General features: G+C 36.6%; 1 protein-coding gene across 4 annotated transcripts in view; it reads left to right on the forward strand.

Moving 5' to 3' along the window:
- The window catches only part of CDK14 (cyclin dependent kinase 14), a 689,971-nt gene that overhangs the window by 208,789 nt on the left and 465,831 nt on the right, over positions 1-15,351 (forward strand). Inside the window, exon 1 of one of the 4 annotated variants that reach the window (XM_003921187.4) lies at positions 12,386-12,561. The exons of the other annotated variants lie outside the window; for them this stretch is intronic. The gene's annotated coding sequence lies outside the window, so the exon portion shown is untranslated. Of the gene's footprint in view, positions 1-12,385; positions 12,562-15,351 lie in introns of those variants that run through there. 4 annotated transcript variants of the gene reach the window in all.

Raw genomic sequence — 15,351 nt, forward strand, 5'->3', positions numbered from 1 at the left:
AAATTGATTAAAATGGGTTTAAGAATGAATGGACTAAGGAAGTGGAACCAGTTGAGATCGACTCCTCTTTTTGAGGAATTTTGGTATGAAGAGGAACAGAGAAATGGAGTTGCAGATGAGAGGGGTTCAGAATCAAGGGAGATTTAAACTTCGGGAATAATGACAGTTTTATTCCCCTTTTCTTCTTTGTTAAAAAGAAGACATGCCTTACCTGATGAAATTCTTAGCTTTACTCTTTACAGTCACTATAAACATGAGAAAATTGTCATTGAAAGAGACAGCACTTTTTGGATTGTGGTGCTAAAAATCTTTATTTTTTAATTTTTTGTAGAGATGGGGTCTTGCTGTGTTGGCCAGCCTGGTCTTAAACTCCTGGCCTCAAGCAGTCCTCCTGCCTTGGCCTCCCAAAGTGTTGGGATTACAGGTATGAGCTACTGCACTTGGCCTACAAAATCTTTTTATAAAGCATCAGATTTCAGTGCAGTTACAATGTGCTTTCTTCTTTTAGCTTTTCAGATGTTAACACAGTCCCTTTGAATTATACAGAGCTGAACTGCCCTGTGTGAGATTTTCTATAAACCTAGAAGTAATTTCAGAATAAAAACTTTACAGAATTATATGTCTGAAGCAAAACTGTTGAAAGTTCTAGTACTTTAATTCTTTTAGAATATCTATAGTGTTAAAAGAATCAAAAAACTTTTCCAAGTTAATTACTTCCACTTAAAAAGAAGTGTTACATGGGTATGCCAATTAAAAATAAAAGTACTTAAATACTTAAAGAAAATTAGCTGATTCATGCTGGTTGATGTTTTACTTGATGTTTGTTCTGATAGGCAGGTTTAATTCTAGTTAAAATTATTCTATTATACTACATTTTATAAGTGTTTACATGCTCATTTTAATTTCCTGCTAATTGCAATGATAGCACAATAATGAATTCTACCTGTAAATTACATTATCTACTATTAAAATACAGTTTCTTTGTTGTGGTACCTTATGTTACTCCACACGGAAGTAAAATACTTCTGTAAATGAGAGGAGGAGCAGAATGGTGGTGGGTTTTTCTGGCTAGTATTTAACATGTGAGTAGATTCTTTATACATAGATAATATGCATCATGGGTGATTCACCAAATTTTAATAAGAAAACCAATTATTTGTGTATATTTTGAAAGCTGATGCCTCCGAATTTTATTCCTTCTTTGATCAGATAGAACATTTCGTTTAGCAAATTTTCAGAAGACAAAATTCCTGCTTCCTGATTGACGTCAGTTATCTTACAACACCCCCCAATTTTTTGGAAATGTATGCCTGCCAATTGTTTATTTGAACAGTTATTTGCTTTCTTTGGCAAAAATGACTCTTGATGAGTGTTCCCCCCTTCTAGCATTTGCTAGTCACTAAATTTACTCACTAAATTTTCCTTGTATGTGCTGATGGTGGTAAAATCTCTTGTCATCTTTCTAATCTGTTCGGTAAACCTTATCTTTGATATTTCGTTATGTAACCATGGGTTCTCAGTTCTGTCTTGACTCTTACCCTGCAGCTTTGTAGTTACAATGGGGAAAGGTGACAGTGAGAAACGAAGAAAATCCAGAGAGAGAGAGAAGAGAGACTGTGCACTAAACTTCTCATGAAAACTTTTATAAACTATAAATAACTCCTTCCACATTTAGTCAAAGGAAATATCAAGAAGGCCTGTGGGGTAGCTCCTATGGCTGTTTAAAAAGTGTTTGAATTTCATGGAATAGTGCAAAAGCAAAGTGAAATGTCAGTAGAAACAGAAATACTGAAGAATCAATAGGAACTGATAAAATTAAGGAGTGACTGAGAAAATGAGCCTGACAGCCCATTACTGATACAGAAGAAAGTACCAGGCTGATCTGAACCAATAGAACCAAGATAAGTACAAGCCCTCCTGCAGAAATATAGGCCCCAGGATGGGAGTCTGTGGTGCCTAACAGCTTAGTGCCTGATCACACTGAAACATACATTATGCTTATCACTGGATTGCAGTAGCCCTTGCTTTACCGAGCACTATTCTAAGTAGTTTGTACATCATTTAGCCCCACAGCAATCCTCTTAGGAATAGAAACTGTTCCCATAAGATGGGTACCTTGCCCAAGGCCTGGATCAGGAACACAGATTTGTCTAATCCTTGAGTTTACGTTCTTATTCATCTAGCTGTTTTGCATCTGACTGTATGTTGAGGTTAGTGCCCCACTGTACCTATTTATATGGCGTCATCTATGATGTTTTCTCTTTCCTTCTCATCCGACCTGTTTTAACCTTTAGAGTTCTGAGTTAAATTACGCTGGTGGGTGTAACAAGAAATCTCTGAAACAAGGTGGATTAATGCTGCGTTGTGATTCCTTGCAATCAGGTGGTCCTGTCCTGCCATGGCTGCAATTACTAGGTGCCCTTAGAGGGAACTAGTTATGATGGGGTCAGGCAGAAAGTACCTCTATGTTTTATGTGAGCTGAGTCTTCCCTAAATGATTAAGAGAAACAGTGCTTATTGAGGGAATCAGGTGCTTCAGGGGAGGACTGATAAAACTAAGTAAATCTATTAGGCCTTTGTATTGTGGTAAGTAAAACTTTACTTTCCCTAAATTAGAATAAATATTGGGGAGAAGACAGATGTGTAAAGAATGGTCTCCAAGTTCCTTGTGACTAGCTGTTGTAACAGTCCCCTACATTTTTGTTAACATAGGTGGCAAAAAAGTTTGGTTGTCTGTGTCCAGGGCAACTAATAAAAAACACACCCTTTATTTTTTATTTTTCTTTTATTTTTGAGACGGAGTCTTGCTCTGTCACCAGGGTGAAGTGCAGTGGCGTAATCTCGGCTCACTGCAACTTCTGATTCCCTGGTTCCAGCGATTCTCCTGCCTCAGCCTCCCTAGTAGCTGGGATTACTGGCACATGCCACCATGCCCAGCTAATTTTTGTATTTTTAGTAGAGACAGGGTTTCACTACATTGACCAGCCTGGTCTTGATCTCCTGACCTCGTGATCTGCCCACCTCATCTTGGCCTCCCAAAGTGCTGGGATTACAGGCGTGAGCCACTATGCCCAATCTGAAGAAACACATCTTTGAGCCATATGGACAGGCAGTGTACTTGAAGATCTTGGACTCTATCCAGAAAATCTTCTACCAGAAGGGAGAAAAGAACCCTTATTCATAAAGGTTCAAATTACAGAAATTTGAACAATTAGAGAAATTGTTCAAATCTTCTAGACTATGCTCCTTTGATATTACAAAATTTCTTTGTTAAATTATCAAATTACATCCATATATAGATAACAACTCTGGTGCTAAGAGTGATCATTGCTACTCTGTAGATAAACATGCACCTCCAACCACCAGCATTTTACTTATTGAATTCAATGTGACTCTGGTATTCAGAACTTGATTACCTAAAGTGAAAATCTGCCAGTTTTGCTTGATCTGTCATTCTGAGGCCTCCCCAACTTGAACTCTGATAATGTTTTCTCTTACCTTTTCTATGACAGTTGTTTTCATATTATATTTATTTGTGTAAGTATCTGTGAGAGCAGCAATTGGGTCTCATTCATCTAGTGATTAATACAAAGCTTAATAAATGGTTGGTAAATTAATAAAACATGGAAAAAACCTTTTAGCAGCGAAATACAGAAAATGTAGTTTACAATTTATTCTTGCACTTTCTTTAGATAGTCCACAAATCTCTAGTGTACTTTTGTGGCTTTTTCCAAAATCCCCTCGATATTACTTCTTTAATTTTTAATAACCCTCTTTCTTTCATGGCCAGAAGCCTTTAAAGGTCAGGATTGGTACAAGGAACCACTTTCACTTTCATATTTTTTATGACATTTCTTAGCTACTTATGTGTGGCAGTATTTACCAACAATTTATAGATGGTATCTATAAGGATAGTCAGTTTATTTCCCTTTAGGTACTGTGTCTGAAATTTGAGCATGTGCTACCACAGCAACTTGGATGTCTGGTTAAACTAATTGGTCAAAGCATTCAGGCTTCCCGCAGGTTCAGATAACTGATTAGTAGCTAATGTTCTATGGCTTTCACCTATAAATTATAAGAATAAAAATGAATTTTAATGTAATTATATTCAATTTATTAAAAATTTTTATGTAGTTAGGTATGTGAAGTAGCTTTGTAAAAACCTTGACTGCTATTAAACCCATCCTTTTCTACTATTACTTACATAAGTCAGCATCTACTTTATATCTCCCTTTCCTAGAGTTTAAAACAAGACATCTATTAAGTTATTTACTCTACCTCTGGTGTTAGTGGTTCACAGTAGCTCCATATCATTTCTGTACATGTATCCACACGTATACTAGCACTCTTGTTTATAAGAAGCTGAAAATCAACTTGAAGTAGCTAAAGAAAGAAAGAGATTTATTGGGAGAAGTGTTGCAGAATAGAAACCAGAGCTGAACAACTATGCTTTTTTAGAAAGTCAAGCAGCCAGCAGAGCTAACACCTCAGTGGGTGCTAGCTCCAAGTTACCAGTACTGTCTTTATGCTCTCCTCATCTCTACTTTTACTACTGATGGCTTTAGGATCTCAGCTGAGCTTTTTTACAGGTCTAGAGACACTGCTACTAGCTGTTTCTAAGCTGATGCTTTATCTGCTTTGCTGCCATCAACAGTGGAGAGGAGGGGTGCAACTGAGCTCTGGTTGAAAAAGTCCCAGGGAAGGATTAATCTAAGTTGGATTCCAGGGAAGGATTAGTCTAAGTTAGATTCCTTGTCTGTTCCTGGAAAGGTACAACCCTCCCTTGACTGCAGTGGATGGTGTGGGGTGGAAAAATCATTCCCCAGGAAGAGAGAAAAAATGTGCTGGCCAGTGCAAACAATTCAGTTCTACTTTTTAAGAAACAGGAACATATCCTATTTTAATAATCACTCAAGGAAAGCATTCCACAAGGAATGGCAAAAAGGATTCAACTAATGTTTGGATGCTGTTGTTGTCTCTATTATACTGTATACAAAAGGGTTGCAGAGTGAGTGAAAGCATTTCAGAGTTGTTAATATCCTTGTGACTTATGCATGTTTGTAGTGAACCTGATTTCACTATTAGACCCCAGTAATACTGAACTGTTAAATGATCATGTGATGAGTCTTCCTTAGCCAAAAGTCTTTTTTGGTTTTCTTTCTGTGGTTGGAGAGTGATGCATGCATGGTTTTGGAATGATCTAAATTATATTAGTACTAGCTTGAAAAGGCAAATACTAAAACAATGCCACAGGAAAGTCAGGTAAATTACAGAGGAGTATACATTTTAATTTCAGTTTTTAGTGTCTTCAGTTGGTTTTCCTTTGCTTGTCCCAAGTATTTATTGTTGAATATACAGCACTGTTAACCATTCTTTCCCAAGGGCCTGCTTCCTATTTTTTTCTTAGGTGTATATAGAGTGAGACAAAAGAAGTAAATTACTTAACAAATACTTTTTATGTGAGTATTTTCAAGTACATACTGCATAAGTGGCAAAGGTTTTCTAGATTTAAAACTGTTATATGTAATTAAAAATTATTTCTGTATGTTTATTTGGAAAGAACTTTTTAAGAGAGTTTTCTTCCTTTTAAGAGTTTCCTAATTTTTCAAACTAAGTGAAATTTTGGAAAGCTGGGACACAGTCCCTAAAAGCAAGAAAGCTGACTCATAACCCTAAACTAGATTTTTTTCCTTCTCAGAGTTGATTTAAAAACTTAAGTAAGTTTTTACAAATAAGACTTAACTTCTTAAACAGCTTTTTGATAGTCATGGGTTTGTAGCCTCTGTCCTCAATGGCAATTTGACACCAAGAAGAGAGAAAATTCTCACATCTTTTCTCAATGCCATTTGCCTTTTTTCTTGATGCTACCCCAAGGATTTTGTGTCTGCCATTGAGTTCTTATAATTTAATTCACATTTCTCAGATCATGTTGGTACATTTGGAACTCTCTGATACTGTTCTTTCATGAATGTGGTCATAATAAAATCACTTTTACATCTGGGTCTTCTCCTTACTACACACTTGAAGCATGGGACTACATCAGAGCTCCAGTTGTGTTTCTGCTTAGGGTATAAATAAGAAAAACTGTGCCATACCTGTGTGAATGCCCACACATTTTAGATATCACCTGAATAAGTATATCACCTGAATAATGTATTTATTACTTATTTATGTATATGTATGTAGAAACATATGTATGGTTGGGATATAGAAAACCAATATCTGTTTTAATGCAGATACAAGTCTTTTGAAAGAAGGGTTTGTAATTGAACTAATGGGGAAGCAAAAACTGAGATGGAGACAAGTTATTATTCAGGGTAATTGAGGACATACAACCAGGAAACACAACATGTAGGGAGGATGAAATTTATTTCATAAAAAGGAGTCAGCTGAGCCAGGAGTGATGGTGCACACCTGCAATCCCAGCTCTTTGGGAGGCCAAGGAGAGTAGATTACTTGAGCCCAAGAGTTTGAGACAAACCTGGGCAACATGGCAAAACCCCGTATCTACAAAAAATACAAAAATTAGCCGAGCATGGTAGCATGCACCTGTGGTTCCGGCTACTTGGGAGGCTGAGGTGCTGAGTGAGAGGATCACTTGAACCTGGGAGGTCCAGGCTGTAGTAACTCATAGTCGTGCCACTGTACTTCAGCCTGGGCAACAGAGTGAGACCCTGTCTCAAAAAGAAAGCAGTTCCCTGAAATCAGGTTTTTTTTTTTTTTAAAGTCAGGCAAAAATATGATCTTTTTTTTTTTTTTTTTTTTTAATGATACTCTGCGTTTACCAGTTTCTGTTATAGAGCTGTAATTGTCAACTTTCCATACTGCTTCTTGACAGCAGTAACAATCTGAAGTTCCCTGCTATAGCTCTAGCTTGGGAGTTTTAATTTCTACCTTAGATGAAGTTCATAACAAAACTTTTTCACCTGGACTTATTTTCTGCAGTTCATAGGGATCAGCACAGGATCTATCTTTAGCCAAGACGTGTTATAGCATCCATTGTATGCAAAATTGTATCAGCAATGTAGGAAATGCGGAGATGAAGAGAATATGGCATGTGCGTATGTGCTTATTAGAATTGTTTTGTTTTTCTTAGTTTTCTGGATATGTAGGCTTTGAATGGTCTGACTCAATTTCATTTTCCATGTAAGTCCTTGTTTTTTAGGGTGTAATTTAACAGAATGTAAGGTTTTGCTGGGAATAGATTTATTGGATTGTGGTAGAATCACTGTATTTACTGATAAAATTAGTTCCTTTTTTTCCCCTATAGAATCCAAAAAAAACTCAAAGTTGTATAATATTAGGAAGAAAATCTCATCCATGAAATGCCATGCATGACGTGGATAAGTTTGGTATTGTGGTTAAGAAATGGCTGTTAAACATTCCGTTCAGATTCCTCCAGAATTTCACAGTGTTTTGGGAAAGTATTTTCGATAAATGACATTTCTTCAAATAAATGAGATTGTAAGTAATGAATGACATCGGACAAGGACTAAGTCATAAAGTCTTTAGGGCTCACAAAAAGGTGGGAGTTTAGGCTTACTAAAACAAAATGAACATTTAAAAATCAATAACATGAAATTTTACTGTAAAAGTTTACAACAGAAAGAAGTTGCTAGGGTTATATGGAATTATATCATTTGAAAACCAACTTATTTTTGGAAAATTTCTGTTTATTACTTTTGATAATAAAATTATTTTTTTTCTCTCTTTTAGACTTAAAATTTTAATGAAACTGATTCATAAAGTAGGAGATTATTATAATTAGATTCATTATATATAAAGTACTCTTTTCTCTTCTTCCCTTACATTTCAAAAGTTTTCTTAGTGTTTCTTTTTCCTTGTTCAGTTAAAAAAAAGTGTTTCCTCTTCATAGGCTTTTGGTAGAAAAGGAAAAAAAAAGATAAAGATAGAAGAAAAAGTATTCTCTATCCTTTTATTCAATTACTTCTTTTTTCCAGGTTTTATAAAATGTTTGGCCCCACCTGTCCATCAGACCCTATTTATGTGAAGATTAGTCATCTGGCAGCCTCTTGTGTCTGAGGTAGCTCCAGGAAGGTTGACATGAAACAAGGGTTTCTGTATAGCCAAGATGTATTGCAGAGCCTGTGGAGTAAGGCCTACACGTTTTCCACTTAGGAGAAAGTTCTTGGTTCTGCTTTGAAGCCACCTGTTGACTCGACTCAAGCCATTGACACACTCTACTAATAAGCCTGATTATCTAGTTGTCCAACACAGGGATAGCTGAAGAAGTTTATAGCAAGATTGAGGACAGTGTGGTGATATTAGAAAGAGGAGGCACATATAGGGCCATAATAAGGCAATTTTGATAGGAAAAAGAGAATGAATCATAAAAATGAAGCAGAAGAACACTTAGATGTCAGGTTATTCAGATTAGGAATCAGTTGGACCTGTGTACCCACTGTTAAACCCTGAGGGCTGTCACTGATGTTTATAGTTGGCCCCACCATCAGTTGAAGGTTAGATTGTGTTTATAATAATCTATTTTAAAAGCCTGGGAAATGCATACTACTTTTTAGCATTTAAAAACATCTCATATAAAGGCAGGGATTTCAAGGGATCAATTTCTGTTTACTCACAAAAATGACCTAGTAGATGTTAGTCAGTTTTCTTTTTTTCCTCTGTCCACTGAGATTATGTCTTTATAAGCCTTTATATCTCTTCTCTTTGAGGCTGTAATTTTTATTTTAACTTCTATTGTTGGTATAGTTTTAGACATATCTCAATGGCCTCTAATAAAGATATTCTTAACACCATAGATTGTGAATCCTGTATGACATAATGATTAATTTCCTGCAGCTTTGCCCTCTCAAGGCTCTCTTTACTTCTGCTTTGTGGTCAGACTTGTTGTCCACACACTTGTTGACACTATTATTTCCCCCCACCCATTCCTCAAGTTCCCCATCCATTTCCAGTCTATACATGTCCACAGAATTTGTTTGAACTTCTGTCATCAGCAACTCTTACTATTTATTTATTAAGCAAGTACTGAGTGCTGTCCTAGGGCTGGGGAAACACAGGAGAACAAATGAGAAGTCCATGCTCTTGAGCAGTTTACATTCTAGTGGGGCAGGAAGACAAACAAACTAAATTAAAGAACAAAAACAGTGTAATTTGATAGGGGAGGGAGGAGCAACAGCAGAGGAAAGCCAGAGAAAGACTCTGAAGAGGCGGTACCTGAGGTCCAACTGTGTAATGGAAAGGAGTCAGCTAAGGGGTTATCTGGGAAGAACATTCTAGGCAGAGAGAACAGCAAACATAAAGATTCCTGAGGAACCAAGTTTGAGGAAAAGAAAAGTGTCCATTGTGACTGAACTACAGTTGGATAGGCGCTGTGCTCACAGCCGCTTGATCAGTGGATACCTACGTGAACAGAAGCCCTTCCTCTCCAGTTCTCAGTCCGTGACTGATCGGCCCAGGGATACAAAAGCCTGGCCCTCTTGCTTCAGGTGAGAATAATGCTGGGCACAGTTTTTGTCTGAGGCCACATTCTTCCTTGGCTTTTCTCTTCCCTGTCCTGCTCCTCATTTATTGTCACTGAGAGGATGCCCTCAATAAATTGCAAGATGCGGGCCCAGCTCTGTTTCTAGGAAACCCTGACCTAGGCATATAAACAAACTTTTGACCTGTCATCTGAGCTTCAGACCCTTATACAGCTGCTTATGCAACATGTCCACTTGGATGTTTAGAGATACCTGAAACTCAGTGTGTAAAATATTGAATTTATGATAGTTTCCCCTTTTCCTCAAGCTTGTACTTTTCTTGTGCTCACTTGTTTACTTTATGAACTAGCCTTTTACCTGGTTATGCTAGAGAATTCAGTATAGATTTTCCCTTTCCATTAGACTTCATGTCCAGTCACTCAGCAGGTAGCTCATGGTGAATGCCTCTTACCTCTGTTGTCTTTCCACCCACATATTCATGGCTTTAGTTCAGGGTTTCATCTGAAACACTAGCTTAGCTTCCCAAGTGGCCTCCCCACTTCCCTTCCTTTACCTCTCCAATCCATTTCTACATCATTACCCTCTCATAAAATGAAAAATCTCATTCAGCCGCTCTTCTCCCTCTAGTCCTGTAGGCCTTTTCTATTGGATTAATTGGCAACTTCCCATAGGATAAAATTCCCAACTTTTTAGCATTGCTTACAGGACCCTTTATGCCCTGGCATTGAGCTACCTTTCCTCTGAGCCTTCACAAATGGTGACCTCTGTGGGTGTGGCTTGGTTATTTTCTCATACAGCATCCATTTTCAGATTTCATGCTGTTCCCCAAATGTCCTTCTTCTCCTGGGTAGTACCTGGAAGCTTCAGCTTTATGTTACCACCGCTGAGAAGTCTTTTTTGAGCCACCTAAGGAATATTATTTATACTAAATAGAGTGCTCTCAAAATACTCATTTCAGTGTATTATAATCACTTGTTTTATTTCTAATCACTCAAGGCATTTATTGAATGCAGAGAACATGGCTCTTCACATTGCTGGGCACAGTAGTATGTCTGCTGAGTGAATAGATAAAAAAATAAAGGAGAAATGTTATTGTGTTGTTTGTTGGTTTTTATACAAGGTATCTTAGAGAACACGAACATTGTATGAATGTTAGGGGAAAGGGGATTACCTAAGAACAACTTTTAGCTCTAAAATATGGAGTTGGGAAATTCATTAATTTTAAAAAATATTAATTTAATATTTGCTAGATGCCTAGCATTGTATTATGTGCTATTTAAATAAATTTTGAAAAATGCAGTTGGTGTGATTTATCCCTCCAGATCCTTAAAATGGGGAAAATGCCAATAATACGAGAGAGTTTTATGAGGTGGCATATGATTAAATCTTGAATGACTCAAATAAGAAGTGCTGTTGGTTCTGAAAAAGGTGTATTTGTAGGCTAGAGGGATAAGCAATCACAAAAAACCTCAGGTTCTTGAAAGACCTTTTGAAATGAAGTCTGCTCTGCAGAAGTGATGCTCATATAATTCAATAATTTTCAGATATTAAGGAGATAGCCTTGTCCCTCGGCTTTGTTGAAGATGAAAGTATGTAATATTTGTGTTTGAGCAATAAGTTTTTAAAAGAATTTTGAATGAGCTTTTGTGTTACAGGAAAACAAAGTTGAATATTCATAGTGTCATTCAAAATCATGAAGGTGAAGATGGTTTGCAAGTGGGATAAAGAAGAGTTGATTCATTTAAACCAATTAGGATGTGAAGGGAAAACACTTTGCCTGAGGTTTCTGATCATCACTGTATACCCCAGTTTGGGGAGCTTTGGGAATATTGACCACTTATCATTAACACAGTAGTTACCTCCTCTTGTACCTTAATTTCTTAAATAAGTGAATATTTACAAGGTTCGATTTTATGCTTGAGTTTTTTGTTTCTTGCCTAAGGTATTTCTCAGTTGTATTGTTGTATCTTAATGTAATTTATGTCCTTTCATGATTCTGTGTACTGAGGTTAGGAACTCCTTTAAACGAGGATTGCTCAACCTCTCTCCTGTAGGGGTCGCTATGAGAGTAGCAGTCTGGCATCTTTCCTTTGCCGCCTAGCACCCTGTGGCATGACTTGGCACAATTTGCCTAAGGATTGTGAGATCTGACTTGTTTTGATATTTTATTTTTCAGAGTTATATGAGCTCTGTGTCCATCAGAAATTCTTCAGACTCATAACTATGCATTCTTTTACTTTGATTCTGTGTATGCTGCACCTGTGCATTTTTTTTTAAACCATGTATTTGGTACATGGTTATTTTGGAGTTCTCATTATGCTCCATTTGCATATGACAAATATATACACACAGACACCATTTTAGCAGCTTTTGCAGCATGAATGATGGTGGCTGAAACTTGGCCTTCTATAGGATCCCAGATGATTATTTAGTGGGGTTGTCACTCAGGACACTTACTGGCTTTCTCTAATGCTCTTAAAAAATTGAATTGAGCCTGATGAGGTGCATCCCCTTGATTAAATGTTTTTCCTCCTGTGCAATCACCATTAGCTGTTTGGCTCCCATTCTGTATTCTTTTGAAGCAGCCCTGCATTGCAAATCAATATCTTTCTGAAAAGACAGTGTGTTGTGAACTGCCTGGACAGCATATGCACGGTTACTTTGGCTGCAATGCTGCTGCAGAGCCCGGTTACTCTGCCTTCCTGGGAACTCCACAGGCAAGTCCATCGTGTTTGGAAAAAAAAAATAGATTTTTTGGAGAAAATAATTGAGCTGTTAAAGCTATTGATACTGAATGTTAGTATGTCCTTCATGTTCTTCTGAACAATTTTTTGATCTTATTCCACTGAGATTAGCTTCTCTTAGGTGATTTCCGGGTTTCTCTCTCTCTCTCTCTCTCTCTTTTTTTTTTTTTTTTTTTTTGCTTGCTTATGCATCCCCCTCTCTTGGTTGTAGTACGGCCGTACCATTTCAGCTTGCTAGTGCAGAAAGATGTGAATTCAGTTGCTGTATGAGCCTGGTCTGGTGCAAACATATTGCTAGAGACATGTTAAAGAGTTCCAGGTGAAGCAAGCCTGAGGGAGACAACAGCAAAACGGTAAGACAGAACATGCTTAAAATTATAGCAGGGGTTTTAATCTGGAGCATCTCGGCAAGTCTGAATCCTGATTCACTCATTACAACTTAAAAAGGATTCATTTTATGCATGTCATTTTACTCACTTCCTTCTATTTAACTGCCAGAAACATCACAGATTGATAAAGGGGGTATTTAAATTAAGGATCTGACTGGAGGTTACTCATGGGAGAGTCTTTGAGGCTCCCGAGGCTACTGCTCATAGTTTGTAAACACCAGTAGCAGTGATAAGATGGGGAAAAGGTTTAACGACTGCTTCTTTGCCATATCAGAGTCTTATTTCTTCTGAAACTAGTCTTTATTTATTATAGCTGAAAGAGATCTTACAGATCGTTTTTGCTTGGCTATGCTTGGTTGAATGCCCTCTGAGTCAACCAAGTGAAGGACGAGAGACTACTTTTTCCATTTGAGTAAACTGATGTCTGTGAATTTAGCTGGATTGGATTTGAGTAGAATAAATATCTCTAATATATTAGGGATCTGGGGCTTCCTCTTTGCCCATCCTACTTCCTTCCCTTTTGGATCACAGAAATGCACCTGCTTTAATTTTGTACTGCTGAGCAGAGGTCAGTGTGCTGGTATTTTGCATCATTACACCTGTAGTGGTTATGCTTTCATGTACAGAAGTGATAATTCTTCATGCAGTTCTGCTTGAAGTGCTGGCTTTAATAGTAGACTATTAGCATTTTAGATGCTAATGGAGAACCCCTGCATTCATGAAGGACCATGGTAGCAAGCAGCCTGCTCCAATGATGCTTACCTGCTTGTAAAGCAGATACAATTGAGAGATAGGAATGTAGACATTGACATCTTCAGAGGCTGAATTTTTGTTTTCTCTGTTAATTGTCACATAGTTGACATATTTGATGTGTTGGGCATTTGAGCTTGAAGAACATGTTTTAATATTGTTCAAAGTGAGATTAATTTATTACTTAGTCCTAGTGACTTTATATGGGTCCATCTATTATTATATGGGTGCTGAATGTTAAGGTTGTCAGCATTTGAATTTTTGCTTTAAAAATACTCCACTTGTTTATAGTTTAATTAACTTAGTAATTCATGTAAAGTGTAACTATGTAGATGGTGAATGTTAGTTGAGAAAATCATTAGTAGCTTACATGTTGGCTATAAGCCAGTTCTGTATAAATTTGTGACATAAGTAAATTTAAGAAAGATCACCTGATTAGTTGATAGGCTAATTGAGAGAAATATTGGTAACTGTTGTGGTTCACTATGAGTAAATTTTTTTAATGGTGCAGTGCTTCTATATTCATTCAACTATTTACTGTTGAGGTTGGACATTGATTTTGGGGAATTACTATTTGGATTTTCTTCAAAGACATCAAATTTGCCTCTCTCTCTCTCTCTCTCTCTTTTTTTTTTTTTTTGTAACTTCCTTTCTCTTTAGAAGATGTTGTGCCCTGCATTTACTGTTTCTTTTTCTGAGAATAATGTGTTCTAGCTGTTTATATTTTTACCTGTACTTTGTGTGAGTTATGGGGATTTTTTTTTCATCCTGGGCAAAAGTAATTGTACATTTGCAAAAAGTAATTTTTAAAAAGTGGAGCAATAATATGACATTGATTTTACAACCATATGATATTTTCTCTCATTCTGCAAATATTTATTAGCCACCTACTATGTGTTAAACATTGTAAGACATGCTATGAAAGAAGTACAGATGAAACAGTACCTTTTCCTGAAGGAGCTTAGATATCATGGTGTTGGTATTTTTCCCTGGAATATGCTCCATTATGCTTTCTCATGAATAGTCAGTTTGGTGCTTTTTAATCCTCTCCTGTTTAAAAGCATTTGTTTGTTGAACAAACATTTATGGAGTCTATTGTGTAATAGTGGTGCATAAAACAGACTTGGTCCTGGTCCTTATGGAACTTACAGTCTACTACTTTTTTTTTTTTTTTTTTTTTTTCCAGTTGAGCTGAGGGTCTCACTATGTTGGCCAGGTTTGTCTTTAGCTCCTGAACTCAAGTTATGCCTCTTTGGCCTTCCAAAGTACTGGGATTACAGGCATGAGTCACTATTTCCAGCTACAGTTCATTTTTAAAAATATTTCAAAGAGAAAATCTGTGGCAAGTTTTCTATTTTTATTTTTCATTTTGGTAATTATGGAGATACTGTATGCTTTGATTTTTTTTATTGTGGTAAAATATATATAACATATAACTTGCCATTATTACCATCTTTAAGTTTACAATTCAGTGGCATTAAATGTATTTACAGTGTTTTCAGCCATCACCACTATTCATTTCCAGAACTTTTTCATGAGCCCAAACAAAAATCCTACCCTGTCTTCATTAAATAGTAACTCCTCATTCCCTATTCGCTGCCCCTGGTAATCTTATTCCTTCTGTGTCTATGAGTTTGCCATTCTAGGTACCTTATAGTATATTAAAGGAACTCATATATTTTTTTCCTTTTCTCTGCCCTGTTTTACTTAGTATGTTTTCAAGGTTTATCTATGTTGTAGCATGTATCAGAATTTCATTTCTTCTTAATGCATTCCTTGATTTTTATATGTGAAAGACAGCAGTTTTCCTCATAGGATGACATGAATCAAGTTTTTGTATGGGCGTGATGGTAGATACTTTAGATAATACTAAAATAGTCTGTGGAAAAGGGTAAGGAATAAGGGATAGAAATGCACTGAGAAAAAGAGTTATGGATATATTAAATATTAGATCCATATATTTATCTATGAATGCATCATATTATAATTGAGACGCTAAGATTT

The sequence above is a fragment of the Saimiri boliviensis genome, chromosome 10 (assembly GCF_048565385.1).
Source record: "Saimiri boliviensis isolate mSaiBol1 chromosome 10, mSaiBol1.pri, whole genome shotgun sequence".
NCBI classification, from domain to species: domain Eukaryota; kingdom Metazoa; phylum Chordata; class Mammalia; order Primates; family Cebidae; genus Saimiri; species Saimiri boliviensis.